At 41.1% G+C, this 13346-nt stretch overlaps 1 protein-coding gene across 1 annotated transcript in view; it reads right to left on the bottom strand.

Moving 5' to 3' along the window:
• Window positions 1-13346, bottom strand: part of SLC31A1 (solute carrier family 31 member 1) — a 38223-nt gene that overhangs the window by 11674 nt on the left and 13203 nt on the right. The window lies entirely within an intron of this gene.

Raw genomic sequence — 13346 nt, 5'->3', positions numbered from 1 at the left:
CTCATACTGGAGAAGCACCTTTGCATTGGAGAATGGAGAGAGGAGCTCAACGACATAGCTGGAAAACATCTGTCGGGGATTTTTGAAGGCACATCCGGTTGTACAACCTGGGAAAGTCCCTCACCCTCTCTGGAGCTAGTAGATCATGGAGGATGCTGGGAGTGGGAAGGAGATAAAAGGCTTAAGAAGGATCTAGCAGAGTGCCTAGCAAATGGTAGTGTTATCATTATGTGGAATATGAGGGGATAAAAGACCTTAGATAAGGAGACACCAATGAATAAACCTTAAGGGAGAAGGCATAATCATATAACCTTAGCTGTTTGCTTCCCTCCCATGAAGTCTTCTAGCCAAGACCATTTTCAAGGCCCTTTCCACTTATCCTGTCTCCTGAGACCACAAAGTGGCTATGGACATTCACATGGATAGTTCAGAACAGCTCTAGGTCATAACAGCTCCTTCTTCTAGTATAGGAAACTCTCTGGAAATACAAGAGAAATAGTCTCGGAATTGATTAGAGAAAAAAAATCAAGTGTGAGTTTCTATGGAACTTGGTTCACATAGAATAGCTAAGAAGTTGATTTCTCAGGAAGGCTTTACACTCTTCTGTTCCTAGGAATATTTATCTCATCTTCAGTTGGGTACTTAAGTTGGCTACATGCCAAGTTGTTTCTCATGCCCTGAACACTATTAGATCTGGAAAACGAGATGGCACATTCCACACTGCACACCATGCAGCTCTGCGTTTCATGCTGTCTCCCCCTTCCCCCACTTAGTAAGTATCGTGCAGCATTTATACAAATAGGTTCCAAAACTTCCCTGTATTCAAGGGTCTAATTCCTCCTCCATCTACTTCTGAGGATCATCAAAAAAGAAGTTTCCTTTATTCTTGTCCACCTCCTACCTCCCAACACGCGCACCCTGTAAAGCTTAACTAGAGGGCCGGATTGTTTGCAAAGTCTAGCATCTTTAGCAAAATAAACATGAATTTATGAACAGAAGTTAGGAAATTGGCAAGAAGGCTGAATGCTGATGTCCATCCTGAGTCTTAGCACTGACCTTACTTTTAATAGATTTATTCTAAACTTCCCATTCTTTTTTATTTTCCCAGTATTGCACAATGATGGATAAGAAACGGTAATCCATAGGGACTATGGAGATTAGACCCCCACAAAAAGACTACACAGAAGTGGTCAGACATCTGCCACGTGGTCCCTCTTCTCCAGTGCAGACAGATAAAATCTGGAGCCTTACACAATTCTTTTGGAGACTACCTACAGTGTTTCCTGATAAGGAAGATTAGGAAGAAGGTTTTTCTTCTTACAACGATTAAGACCAGGTTCCTTTTTAGCTTTATAAAACCATTAAACAAAGACAAATCTGTCTGGTTGCTCTTCTGCTCTCTGTAGTCATTATTTTTATTGGTGACTTATAAGCTTTAGGCAGGCACAGATAGGGAAAATTCAAGGTCACAGACAGTATACTACCATAAACAGGGACTCATGCTTATGGACTATGTTCTCATGATCAAGCAACCAGTTCAGCTGGACTAATCCTGCCTTTTGATGACCTGTGCAGGGTCAGCAGATATTCTGAGAAATAGCTCTGGCCTTGTTTCAAGTGCCCCTGTAGGTGAACTTTAAAATGCTCTTGATGGCTTTAAGAATTCCATATTCACATTGTCCTTTGGGGAGGGAGGTGGTATAGGAAATGTAGAAGTGAAGAGATATAATGCATTAATAAAATAGGGCTTAGGTGTCCCAACACCTTGGGACAATACCAATACACTTGGTATTCCAACCCAATATACTTGAGTTGTTTTGATAAAAAAAAAAACAAAACAGTAGTAGCTCCCAGTAAATGGGAGGGGGAATATAATATGATGACTATATAGGGGGAAGACCCTTCCCCTTGAAGGCTATGATGTTGTTCCACTCAACCCCTCTGCCCTGGCCTCACTCTGCTACTCCAAACTGACTGGCAGAAATTTGGTCATAACTGTATGAATGTAACCACACAACTCTTTGGATATTGTAGCTGCCTTTCTTTGGCCTGTGTCTTTCTTGAGGTACAGTGATCATAAAGATATTTAATGTTACCAACTGTATTTACAAAAGGTAGTAGGATTCAGTAAATCATAGGTTTACACAAGTTCTCAGAATTGGCAAAAACTTAGGAAGTTCTGCACCACTGATGTATTAAGCGGTTGGTAAAATGATGCAATAGAGGTAGAGAGAAAATAGGTCAGGTCAATAAGAAAAAGTGTAAAAGACCCTAAAATCATACACACACACACACACACAGTTCCCCCCAGTTTAACTTTGGCAGGTGATGGGAGATGACAGGGCAGTTCCTATGACTATAGGTTTATAAAGACAGAATTTAGAAGTGTAATCGCCAAAACCCCACCACCATCACTACCACTACTACCACGACAAAAACAAAAACACTTAGATTTTTATCCTTTAAAAAATTCTTCAGGGCGCCTGGGTGGCTCAGTCAGTTAAGCATCTCCCTTCAGCTCAGGTTGTGATCCCAGAGCCCCACATCTGGCTCCCTGCTCACTGGGGAGCCTGCTTCTCCCTCTCACTTTGCCCCTCTCCCAGCACACACTCTCTCTAATAAATAAATAAAAATCTTAAAAAAAAATTCTTCAAGGGCACCTGGGTGGCTCAGTTGGTTGAATGGTCTGCCTTCAGCTCAGGTCATGATCTCAGGGTCTTGGGATCAAGTCCTGCATCGGGCTCCCTGCTCAGAGGGGAGCCTGCTTCTCAAAGGAAAAAAAAAAATCTTCAATAAAACAAAGGCCACTGTTTTCCCTTTTAACTTTTTGCCTTTTTTGATAATAAAAATAACTCCCAGGGATCATCTACAACAAATTCTCACTTGTTTTTCTTCACAGCAGTGGTGGGGCTGATAGGAGAAAATGTTGACAGAACTGGAGAAGAATTAATGTTGTGATGATTTGATGGTTTCAATATTAGTTTCTTTTTCTTCACCATCTACCAAAGTGAGCTCGACTACTTCGGATAGTCTGAGCACAATTCCCTGAAAGGACTTTTCATGGAAAGAAACCAAATCAGGCACGGTTTACATACTCAAATAATAGCAGAGTCTATGTGACTGAATTACTCATATATCAGACGGATGGGCTCCACCACCAGTAACCAACAGCCAGAGTCATAAAGGGGAAAACTACTTCAAACAATTACATTTAAAACTTAAAGAGCCTTCATTTATGAGTGGCCAGTGATCTAGGCAAACAAGAAATGTGGCATGGACCGACAAGTTTTTAGAAAAATAAAAGAGCAGCTATGAATTAGTGAGAGTAGCTCTTTCACTCAGAAGTTCCTGACTAAGAATATCTATGTTAGTCAAAAAGGATGGTAACTCAGGACCTGCCCTGAGTTCATTCTAACTCTCCACAGAAAGACAGACAGCAAACTTGTAATTTGATTCTAATCAGATTAAGACAAGCACTTTGTTTCCAGATACGGGTTCAAGGTCACCCCTGTCTATCATAAATTTCATCTTTCCACGTGTCCAGTCCACCTCATTAAGCTGCTCAGACTGAGCAAGGTAGATAAGAAGCCCGATGGGGCAAGATAGGTCCTGGAGGAATCCATTGCGTGGAGAACTATCCAGGCAGGGAGGCCTATCATTTTCAAGAGAAAGCATGCTAAAGAAAACTTAATTTTAATTTTTAAAAAAAGATTATTTATTTATTTATTTGAGAGAGCAAGAGAGAGCACAAGCAGGGGGAGCGGCAGGCAGAGGGAGAAGCAGACTCCACACTGAGCAGGAAGCCCGGGATCACGACCTGAGCTGAAGGCAGACGCTTAACTGACTGAGCCACCCAGGCGCCCCTACAAACTTAATTTTTAAAATGCCCATTGTCCAATCTCTAGATCACCTATGCCTTCTGGGCAAACACGAACGGACCACGCTATTACCACGTAAGCAACAAAATATAAAGGGAAGAGAACAAGTTTAAACATGAAAGGGATGCAGGTGACAAATGCTATATTGGGCAAATAATTTTATATTTTATAGCTTCATTTTCCTTAACTGTATAAACACTGAATTATATGATCAGTCAAGTTTCACCCAGAGCTAAAACTTAATTCTACAGTTTTTCCGGTCAGGTTTCAGGAGAACAGAATGCTTCTCTACCCCTAGCCTTCCTACTGGATTGTAGGTTCTAAGTTTTAAGATTTTATTGATTCATTTGAGAGAGAGAGAGAGAGGGCACAAGCGGAGGGAAGAGGCAGAGGGAGAAGGAGAAGCATTCTCCCCACTGAGTAGGGAGACCGAGGCGGGACTCAATCCCAGGATGCTGAGATCGTGACCTGAGCTGAAGGCAGATGCTTAACCATCTGAGCCCCCCAGGCACCCTGACCCTGTCTTATTTATCCATGAATCTCCTGCATTTTCTAACATCCTGCACACAAGTGTAAGTGCTTGCTGAAATGGATTGTTTTTCTCTGCATTTCTCTCCTGGCAACTTAGACATAAGACAGACAAATCAATTCCTTAATCTGTTAATGAGATACTGGACAAACCTCAATTTTCTCTCTGCCACCTTAGGGAGTCTGAAATAGTATTTGTATAATAGTATTATAATAGTATAATAGTATTTGATGGATATGCTTACAAATGATTCAATAGCTCTGTATTAGAAGTAGCAAAATTTAGTTGCTATAGGATAACATAGACAAGTTGAACTGTTTAAGACTCGGAAGGGATTACAAATTCATCTAGTTCCACTTATTCATTTCACAGAAGCCTAGAGTATGAAACCACAAAGTGCTTGGGAGAATCTAACATTTATATGTTCTGGCCTAATTTGCCTTCACAGATAACTTTTATAAAATATTTGTTTGGTGATGAGTGTGAGGAGATTGTAAACAAAACTCATACCTGTTTTAAAAATGGACGAAAGGCAAAAAATAGGGAAGGAAGGAATACACTGCTGTTGACCTTCAAGGGGCCTGACATGCCAAATCCAGATCCTTAATATGAATCAAGTCTCTAGGGCACTGAACCTGGATAAATGCCACTTTCTGGAAAGGGACAGTAGAGAAAACAGACCAAACTGTAAGATAAGATCAACCTGAAAATACTTTTACTCTGCACATCTACCCAATGAATAACTGTGGGACCTGGACAAATGATGTGGGACGAAGCAATGGCGCCTCCTTCCTATAAACCCAACTCTGTTATCTTTTTTTTTTTTTTTTTTTTAAGATTCTATTTATTTGACAGACAGAGAGCACAAGCAGGGGGAGTGGCAAAGGGGGAGAGGGAGAAGCAAGGAACCTGATGTGGGACTCGATGCCAGGACACTGGGATCACAACCTGAGCCGAAGGCAGACACTTAACAGACTGAGCCACCTAGGTGCCCCCCAACTCTGTTATCTTATTTTATCCCCACAATCACTCTTCTCAGAACCAGAAGCACAGGCAGCTTAAGCAATGTGTTCAATGTTATTCTAGAAAGCTGTGGAGGTACCTTTACTAGAACTTACCTATCCTCACTCCCCGCCCAGGACGTACTCTCTGCTAAACCCGCCTTGCTATTTACCCAATGTCACAATTTCATGTCCATTAAAGGTCATGGTTCTGATCACTTTTCCTAATCCCAACTGCATGAGAAGATTCGCCCACCTGCCTCTGGTTTTTGCCATCAGCAATTCTATTACAAACATGGGCTTTCCTAACAGTACCCTCCACCCCGTTCATCCCATGCGATACACCAAAGACAAATGAATCTACCCAAGGCATGGCTCTACTTACCTGCTCAAAAAATACCACTGCCTACCAACCTCTCCCTTTCCTTGTCTATTAACTTCCTTGTTCTGAGATCACAGATCTATACAATAAAGGCCTCAACCTACTTTCCTGCCTCCACATACTAGGAGCTCCAGTCAAACGAGTCCAATAGCCAAAGCTCGAACTGGACAAACCCCACTCTCGTGTCTAGTATCTTTGCTTACATTGTTTCTTCAGTCTGGAATGCCCATCCTTGCCATCTCTGATGCAACAAACCCTCCTCATCTTCTGAGGTCTCCTGCTAAGTAAGGCCTCTGAACATTCAAAGCACATTGTGCCTTTCCTGATAAACCCAGCTTGGATTAGGTCTCACAAAATACCCCGAAATGTTGTTATGATCTTTTCAATCGGGGCCTATTTTGGTCATCATGTTAATAAAACGGTATTGCGAAAAGGTAGGAGAAAAACAATTAGGCCTGGAAAGAGATGCATGAGCCATTTCTTCAACCATATGCAGACCACCTGTAATTGAAACCTGAGAGCACCGTCCCTTAATTGGAAGGTCATCGAAATCTCACGAAGAATTGGAAGGACCTCAGAAGGCACTGAAGGGAGCTCTTCAGTGATATATAAATTCTGTAATTGTCTGAACACGCCTAGGGATCTGTCAGGCTAGTGTGCTGCTTTCTTCTCTAAATATAAGAAAGCAAACACTTTCTTTCCAGACAAGCCAAGTACAGAAGATGCTCCACAGGAATCTGAATCCTGCTATTTGATGGTGATGATGTTGATAATGGAATCAGTGCTCAAAGCTAAACCAGTGTTTGTACTCAAGGTACTATTTACGTATATTTCTGAGGCCGTAATTTACATTTTAGGCTCTACTCCCCTGAATTAACAACTGTCGGCAAAGAGAAACCTAAGTATCTTAAAAAAAAAAAGATTTATTTACCTATTTTAGACAGAGAGAGAATGAACGAGTTGGGGGAGGGGTAGAGGGAGAGAATCTTCAAGCAGATTCCCTACAGAGCGTGGGCCCCAATGCAGGGCTTGATCCCATGCCCATGAGATCATGATCTGAGCTGAAACCAAGTGTAGGACGCTCAATCGATTAAGCCACCCAGGCACCCCGAGAAACCTAAGTATCTTTTTAATTTTTTTTTTTAATTTTAATTTTTATTTTTTTAAAGATTTTATTTACTTATTTAACACAGATAGAGACAGCCAGCGAGAGAGGGAACACAAGCAGGGGGAGTGGGAGAGGAAGAAGCAGGCTCATAGCGGAGGAGCCTGATGCGGGGCTCGATCCCATAACGCTGGGATCACGCCCTGAGCCGAAGGCAGACGCTTAACCGCTGTGCCACCCAGGCGCCCTAAGTATCTTTTTTTAAAAAGGATTTTATTTATTTATTCGAGAAAGAGAGAAAGTGAGCATGAGTAGGGGCAGAGAGAGAGGGAGAAGCAGACTCCCCGCTGAGCAGGGAGCCTGTCTTGGGGCCCCAGGACCCTGGGATCATGACCTGAGCCGAAGGCAGATGCTTAAATGACTCAGCCACCTGGGCGCCCCATGAAACCTAAGTATCTTTATATCCAACTTTTGATATCGGTTAAGCTTACTTTATATCTGGCATTTATGTCTTTGTTACTGACTTACCTTCCAGCCTATTTCAAACTGAAATATTCCACTGAAACTGACCTACTCATTTTTCCTGAATAAATTGAGCACCTTGACACCTGTATGCTTTTTTGGCTTGTGTCATTCCCTGTACTGCCTCCTTCTCCCCCACATTTCCTGAATATGTGCAAATCCTCCCATTATTTATTCAACATTTATCATGCACTTAAAATGTGTCAGAATTAGGATGAAGTTAAAACATGGCCCTTGCTTTTTTGAGTTTACAATCTAGCTCATTTTTTAAGGCTTATTTAATATGCCATCTCTTCCATTAGGTTTCCCTTGGATTCTTGACAGAAATCTCTCTTTTCTGGATTTCCCCGGCAATCTTCTCTTATGGAAAACTTGACTTACAGTTCTTAAAGTACATAATAAAAAAAATACCATTTTTACACAACAGGTTCCTTGAGGACAAGTAAACTTTCTAATTATTACCTCCTTACTACATCTGGAAGAACATCCAATAAACGTTATTCATTTGAGAAGTATTTAATTCTTTTTAAAAATTTATTATTATTATTTTTAAAGATTTTATTTATTTGAGAGAGAGAGAGAGTACAAGCAGGCGGAAGGGCAGAAGGAGAGGGAGAAGCAGACTCCCTGCTGAGTAGGGAGCCTGGTGTGGGCTCGATCCCAGGACCCTGAGATCATGACCTGAGTGGAAGGCAGACGCTAAACCCACTGAGCCACAAGGCACTTGAAAAGTATTTATAGGTTCCAATATCTACCTCAAAGGAGCCAGGTGCAAAAAGGTAGGATTTTTGCCTTTGTGGGGCTTATTCTAGGAAGAAGAAGCCCTCATTAAGTATATAAACAAATAGATATGGGAAAGCATATACAATTACCAATCATGATAAGTAGTATGAAGGAAGTAAACATGGTACTGTGGCAGAGAATAACAGAGAAAGAACTAATTTAGATGGGGGTCAGGTAGAGAGAAGAGAGAAGACCTCTCTAAGGAGGTAACTTCAGACTGATGAATTACTGGAGTTGGGTAGAAAGGTAAGGGAACAGAATCCCCAGGCAAGAAAAAAAAACCCAAGGGCATTTCAAGGTCAGTAATGAATAAACACATTGAGTCATTTTAAGGAGACTAAATTTTATTCTAAGGGCAACTGGCAGCTATTTAAGAGTAAGAAGCAGGAAGTGATATGATGAGATTTATCTTTTAATAGAGTACTTTTGTTGCTATGTAGAGTGGCCTTTATTAGCTCTTCTGCTCAAGTTCTTCTGTGAGGCATTCAGAGAAAAAAAAAAAATCCTTACGGAACCATGGGCTATAGTCCTTTAATTTGCCAGAAACCATAAAGACATCTGTTAAAACTTTAGAAGGAAAAGAAGAACCTTCTAATTTCTGGGTTATAAAATGGTTTGAGGGTCAAAACTGAAGAACATTCTACAAGGTCTATCCTGGATTGGAAGAGCTTTTCAGGTCCCATGCCACCCTTTGTCGGTGAGAGAGAGTTAAGCTTACAGAATATTGTTAAGAGCGTGAGTTTGGAGTCAGATGGTATTCAAATCCTGGCTCTGCTAATTTCCAGCTTGACTGTCCTGGTGCCATTTCCTATACAAATACTATGGGTCTTTAGGTTATCAGTAGGTACTGTGTATATACAGACTGCTAGAGGAGCTGTGTCCAGATTTCAATAGTATCTGGATAAATGATTTAAATTTGGTATTTACTCAATAAATAGAAAAATATGATAAAAGTAGACTAAGCTCCCTGCAGGACGTGGACAGCGGACTGTGAGAAGCACAGCAAGTACTTAGTAGATTTTTATTGGATTATATAATCTGTATTATGTGTGGAAACCTTCAACGGTGAGTAAACAAAGCCCACTTCTCACTTGTACCTCCTCAAAACAGTAGCAATAGATCCAGAATTTTGTGATTCTAGTCTTAAACGCTCAAATGTTTTGCGGACAGTGGAGAACACATTAGAGTGAGTCTAAGATCTGGATTCTGGTCCACCCAACTCTTTCGCTTTGTGTTCTTGTGGATAAAACACCTATCTCAGAGTTTCTCAATTTTGGCATTATTGACATTTGAAGCCGAATAATTTGTTGTTGTATAAGCCGTCCTGTCCATTGTAGTATGTTTAACAATACCCCAGCCTTTACCCGCCAAATGCCAGTAGCACCATCCCCGGTGTGACAACTAAAAATGTCTCCAGACATTGCCAAAAGTCCCCTGGGGGGCCAAAATCACCCTACCTCTTTGAGAACTACTTTTGATCTTTTGAGTTTCAGTGTCTCATCTAAAACTCAGGAAAACAGAGAACATCAGTTTTGCTCTCCTTCAGGGTCGTTACATGATTCAAATGAAATAATGAATGGGAAGAAATACTGAGGAAAAAAAAGACCATATACCATATGTTAAAGCATTATTACTCAGTGAGTTATTATTTAAAGATTTTATTTATTTATTTGAGAAAGAGAGAGAGCGAGCGAGCACAAGCATGAGCAGGTGGTGGAGGGAGTAGGCAGAGGGGAAAGGAGACTCCCCGATGATCAGGGAGCCTGATGTGGGGCTCAATCCCACGGTCCTGGGATCATGATCTGACCCGAAGACAGCTGCTTAACCGACTGAGCCACCTAGGCGCCCTTCACCGAGTTATTATTACTACTATTTAAAAATTTTTATTTATTATCCCACTCAGTTAACAGACTCTGTAATAGCAGCTGCAGATGCACAGTTCAGTGACTCAGCACCCACACTCGACACCGGTGCTCATCACAGCAAGGGCCCGTCTTAATCCCCATCATCCATTTAACCCATCCTCCCACCTCCCCCGCCCCCAGCATCAGCGCGTTATTATTATGCTCCGTGAGTGCTCAATAATGAGGCTGAAGAACACTACTCACATCTTGTTTATAGAAGGCATCGTAAGGCTTAGGTTAAGGCTATGTACAGTCTAATATACGTTTCAGGCATTCAGTATTTGCGATTCTAAGTCTGGGTCCAATAATTACCTCATTTACTTTTGTGGCATGTTCTCAGGCTATTCTGCTAAGCTACAACAATGTAGTGTGTTTCCAAATTTAATGGCACTTGAAAGATGGGCCTGGGTTACACAGGAATAGCTACTCATTTTACAGACGGAAGATGGAGGTACACAAGGTTAACAGACGAGCTAAGGTCATGTGGCAGTCAGTCTAGTGGCAGTCTGCAATTAGAATCCAGATTCCGACCTCAAGTCTAGTGCTCTTTCTATTATTTGTGTTATGGAGGAACTAAGTCTAGCTGTTACCTACCTGCATAGCAGCTGTGTCTCGCAAGGCTTTCTACCATGCTATGGCATACGATTTGAGCTAAAATGGTTACCTGCAGTATTCTTGACTGCTCGACCTCTACATGGCTCTAAGCAAGGTGAGAAAAGACTCCATGCGGCCTGAGCTCCAGGCCACGTTTCAGCAATCTGTTCAAATTCACAAAATCCCACAATGCCATTGTACTATATATTTTCAGACTTCTAAAAATGTCATCTCTACAATACCAGAGCTTTAAATACCATTCTCTAAAATATCAGATCACCTCTATTATGCCTCTGTGCAAACTTTCAAATGCTCAATGTTGTCACAGGGAGCCATCGCTCCCAGCCACAGACTCAATAGCTCTTTGGATAATTCTCTGGCAGTATATGGGCTGCAGCCACCCTTAGCCCTTACTGTGATTATGATTTGAAAGAATGTTTAAGAGTAAAATGAGGAAATTTTGGTTTCTAGCCCAGGTTTTTCCGTTACATCAGGTTATTTAATCTTTATGGTCACAGGTTCCTCGGTAAAGAAAATAACTCATCTTTAGGGCCTACTGCGATTAGAAAAGTTTAGGTGTATATGATATTTTTCATGAGAAACAAATGCATACCTATCTCTCCTAGATGTGTTGTGAATATTGATATGCTTTAGACATTCTAACTTCTCAGTGGCTTTATCAAACACATTTTAGAGCATACTGTTCCTATCACTCAGTAACATTTCCCAATTCACCAATATTTCTTTTTTAAGTTTTATTTAAGTAATCTCTATGCCCAATATGGGGCCCAAACTCATAACCCCCAAGACCAAGCGTCAGATGCTCTTCTGACTGAGCCAGTCAGGTGACCCTCCAATTCACCATCTTAATCATTTCTTCTGAGATACCTTGCTGAAGCAGACACAGTAAAAGCAAGAGCCCTCCTGGTCTGGGAGTCAGACTGCTGACTGTCATAAAGCTATATCATCTTTGAAGCTTAGAACAAGTTACTAAAACTTTGTGGGATGATACATCCACCTAAAACTAGGAAATAAAATCTCACGATATTCTGAACATCAAAATGTAAAAATACATATGAAAGTGACTGATACATTAATAACATACATAGTAAATAATAAATGTTAATTACTTTCTTCCTAGCTCAAGGATTTCTTAAAGTGTGGTCCCAAGACTCCCTGAATCAGAATCGTTTGAGATGTTTGGTGAAAAATTAAAATTACACACCCCACTCCAGACCAGTGAATTTCCTTGCAGGGAATGGGCCTCTGAATCTAGTTATTTATCAAGCTATTATAGGCAATTCTTACACACTCTAAACTTTGAGAACCGCAGTTCTGAATTACAGAGATGTACAACATAGATATACAGTACACAGAATCTAAGGACTGCATGTTTAACAAGTGAGAGCTTAAAAAAAGAAGAAAAAGAAAAAGAAAGTCAAGATTCAACCAGGAACTAAAATAAAGCATTTGTTTATTGTGATATTCCCAAAAGGCAGAGAGCTAACCTAGCCTCACTTAAAATTTATCACCTGATATGGGGCGCCTGGGTGGCTCAGCGGTTAGGCGTCTGCCTTTGGCCCGGGTTGTGATCCCAGAGTGCTGGGATCAAGCCCCATGGGGAGCCTGCTTCTCCCTCTGCCCCAGCCTGCTTCTCCCTCTGCCCCTGGCCCTGCTTGTGCCCTCTCACTCTTGCTCTGCTCTCTCTCTCAAATAAATAAATAAATAATTTTCAAAAAAATTATCACCTGATAATCGAAGAATCTTCTGGGCTAACACTGAATTTAATAATACTAACCGGCTCATCTTTGGGATCTGAGAGAGGTGTTTTGTTTTTTGTTGTTGTTGTTGTTTTGTGTTTTTTTTTTGTTTTTTTTTTTTACCTACTATGTGAATAAAATCTCTGAGTTCCAGATGAAGGGGAATGTATACATCTCCTGTAGTCTTACTTTTCTAGACTAGTTATGAACTACAGAAACTGAACTACCAGGAAGACAGACCTCAAATGGGAAATGCATGAACAAAAAAACCAACCTCTGTATGAAGAAATTGTTGGATATATTTCCCAGCATGATTAATGAAAGTAACATTTGCTTCCAGGGTCTGTCCCTAACCATTAACTCCTGCATTTTTGAGATTAGAAGTTCTAAGATCCTAACAGCCCACCAAAAGCAAACAAAAAGCCGTAAGTAGGAAGCTGTGGGCAGAAAAGGTATTTTCCCTTTCTTTTTTATGGCGGCTCTCCAAGTACGCAAGGGAGTATATTCGTTCTCTAACTGGTAAAACTGTACCTACTGGTTGTAGGCCCTTGGGCAAATGACTTAATATCTCTGTGCCTCAGCTCTAAAAATCAGAGTAATAAAAAGTAGCTACCTCTTAGGATTGTTTTCAGGACTGTTATGAGGAGCTCACAAAGGTGACAGCAGAGTAGCTGACAGCACAGGTTAGTTCTTCAAAGCCAGGGCTGCCCGTAGCACCAATGTCGTGACCATGTGCGCAAATACAGTGACCTGGGAACGCATTGTTACTTCTTCATCCACTGTTCTCTCTAAACTTCAGTTCTCTGTCTTTGATTTGTCTTTCATGCCCTGCTCCATAGCTAAACCTTTCTTTCTAACCTTTGCTATTCTCATTTTCGGGGTGTTCGG

Source organism: Ursus maritimus, unplaced genomic scaffold (genome assembly GCF_017311325.1).
Source record: "Ursus maritimus isolate PB19 unplaced genomic scaffold, ASM1731132v1 scaffold_17, whole genome shotgun sequence".
Taxonomy (NCBI): Eukaryota; Metazoa; Chordata; class Mammalia; order Carnivora; family Ursidae; genus Ursus; species Ursus maritimus.
The sequence above is the reverse complement of the archived record's forward strand: the minus strand, read 5'-3'. Positions and strand labels throughout refer to the sequence as shown.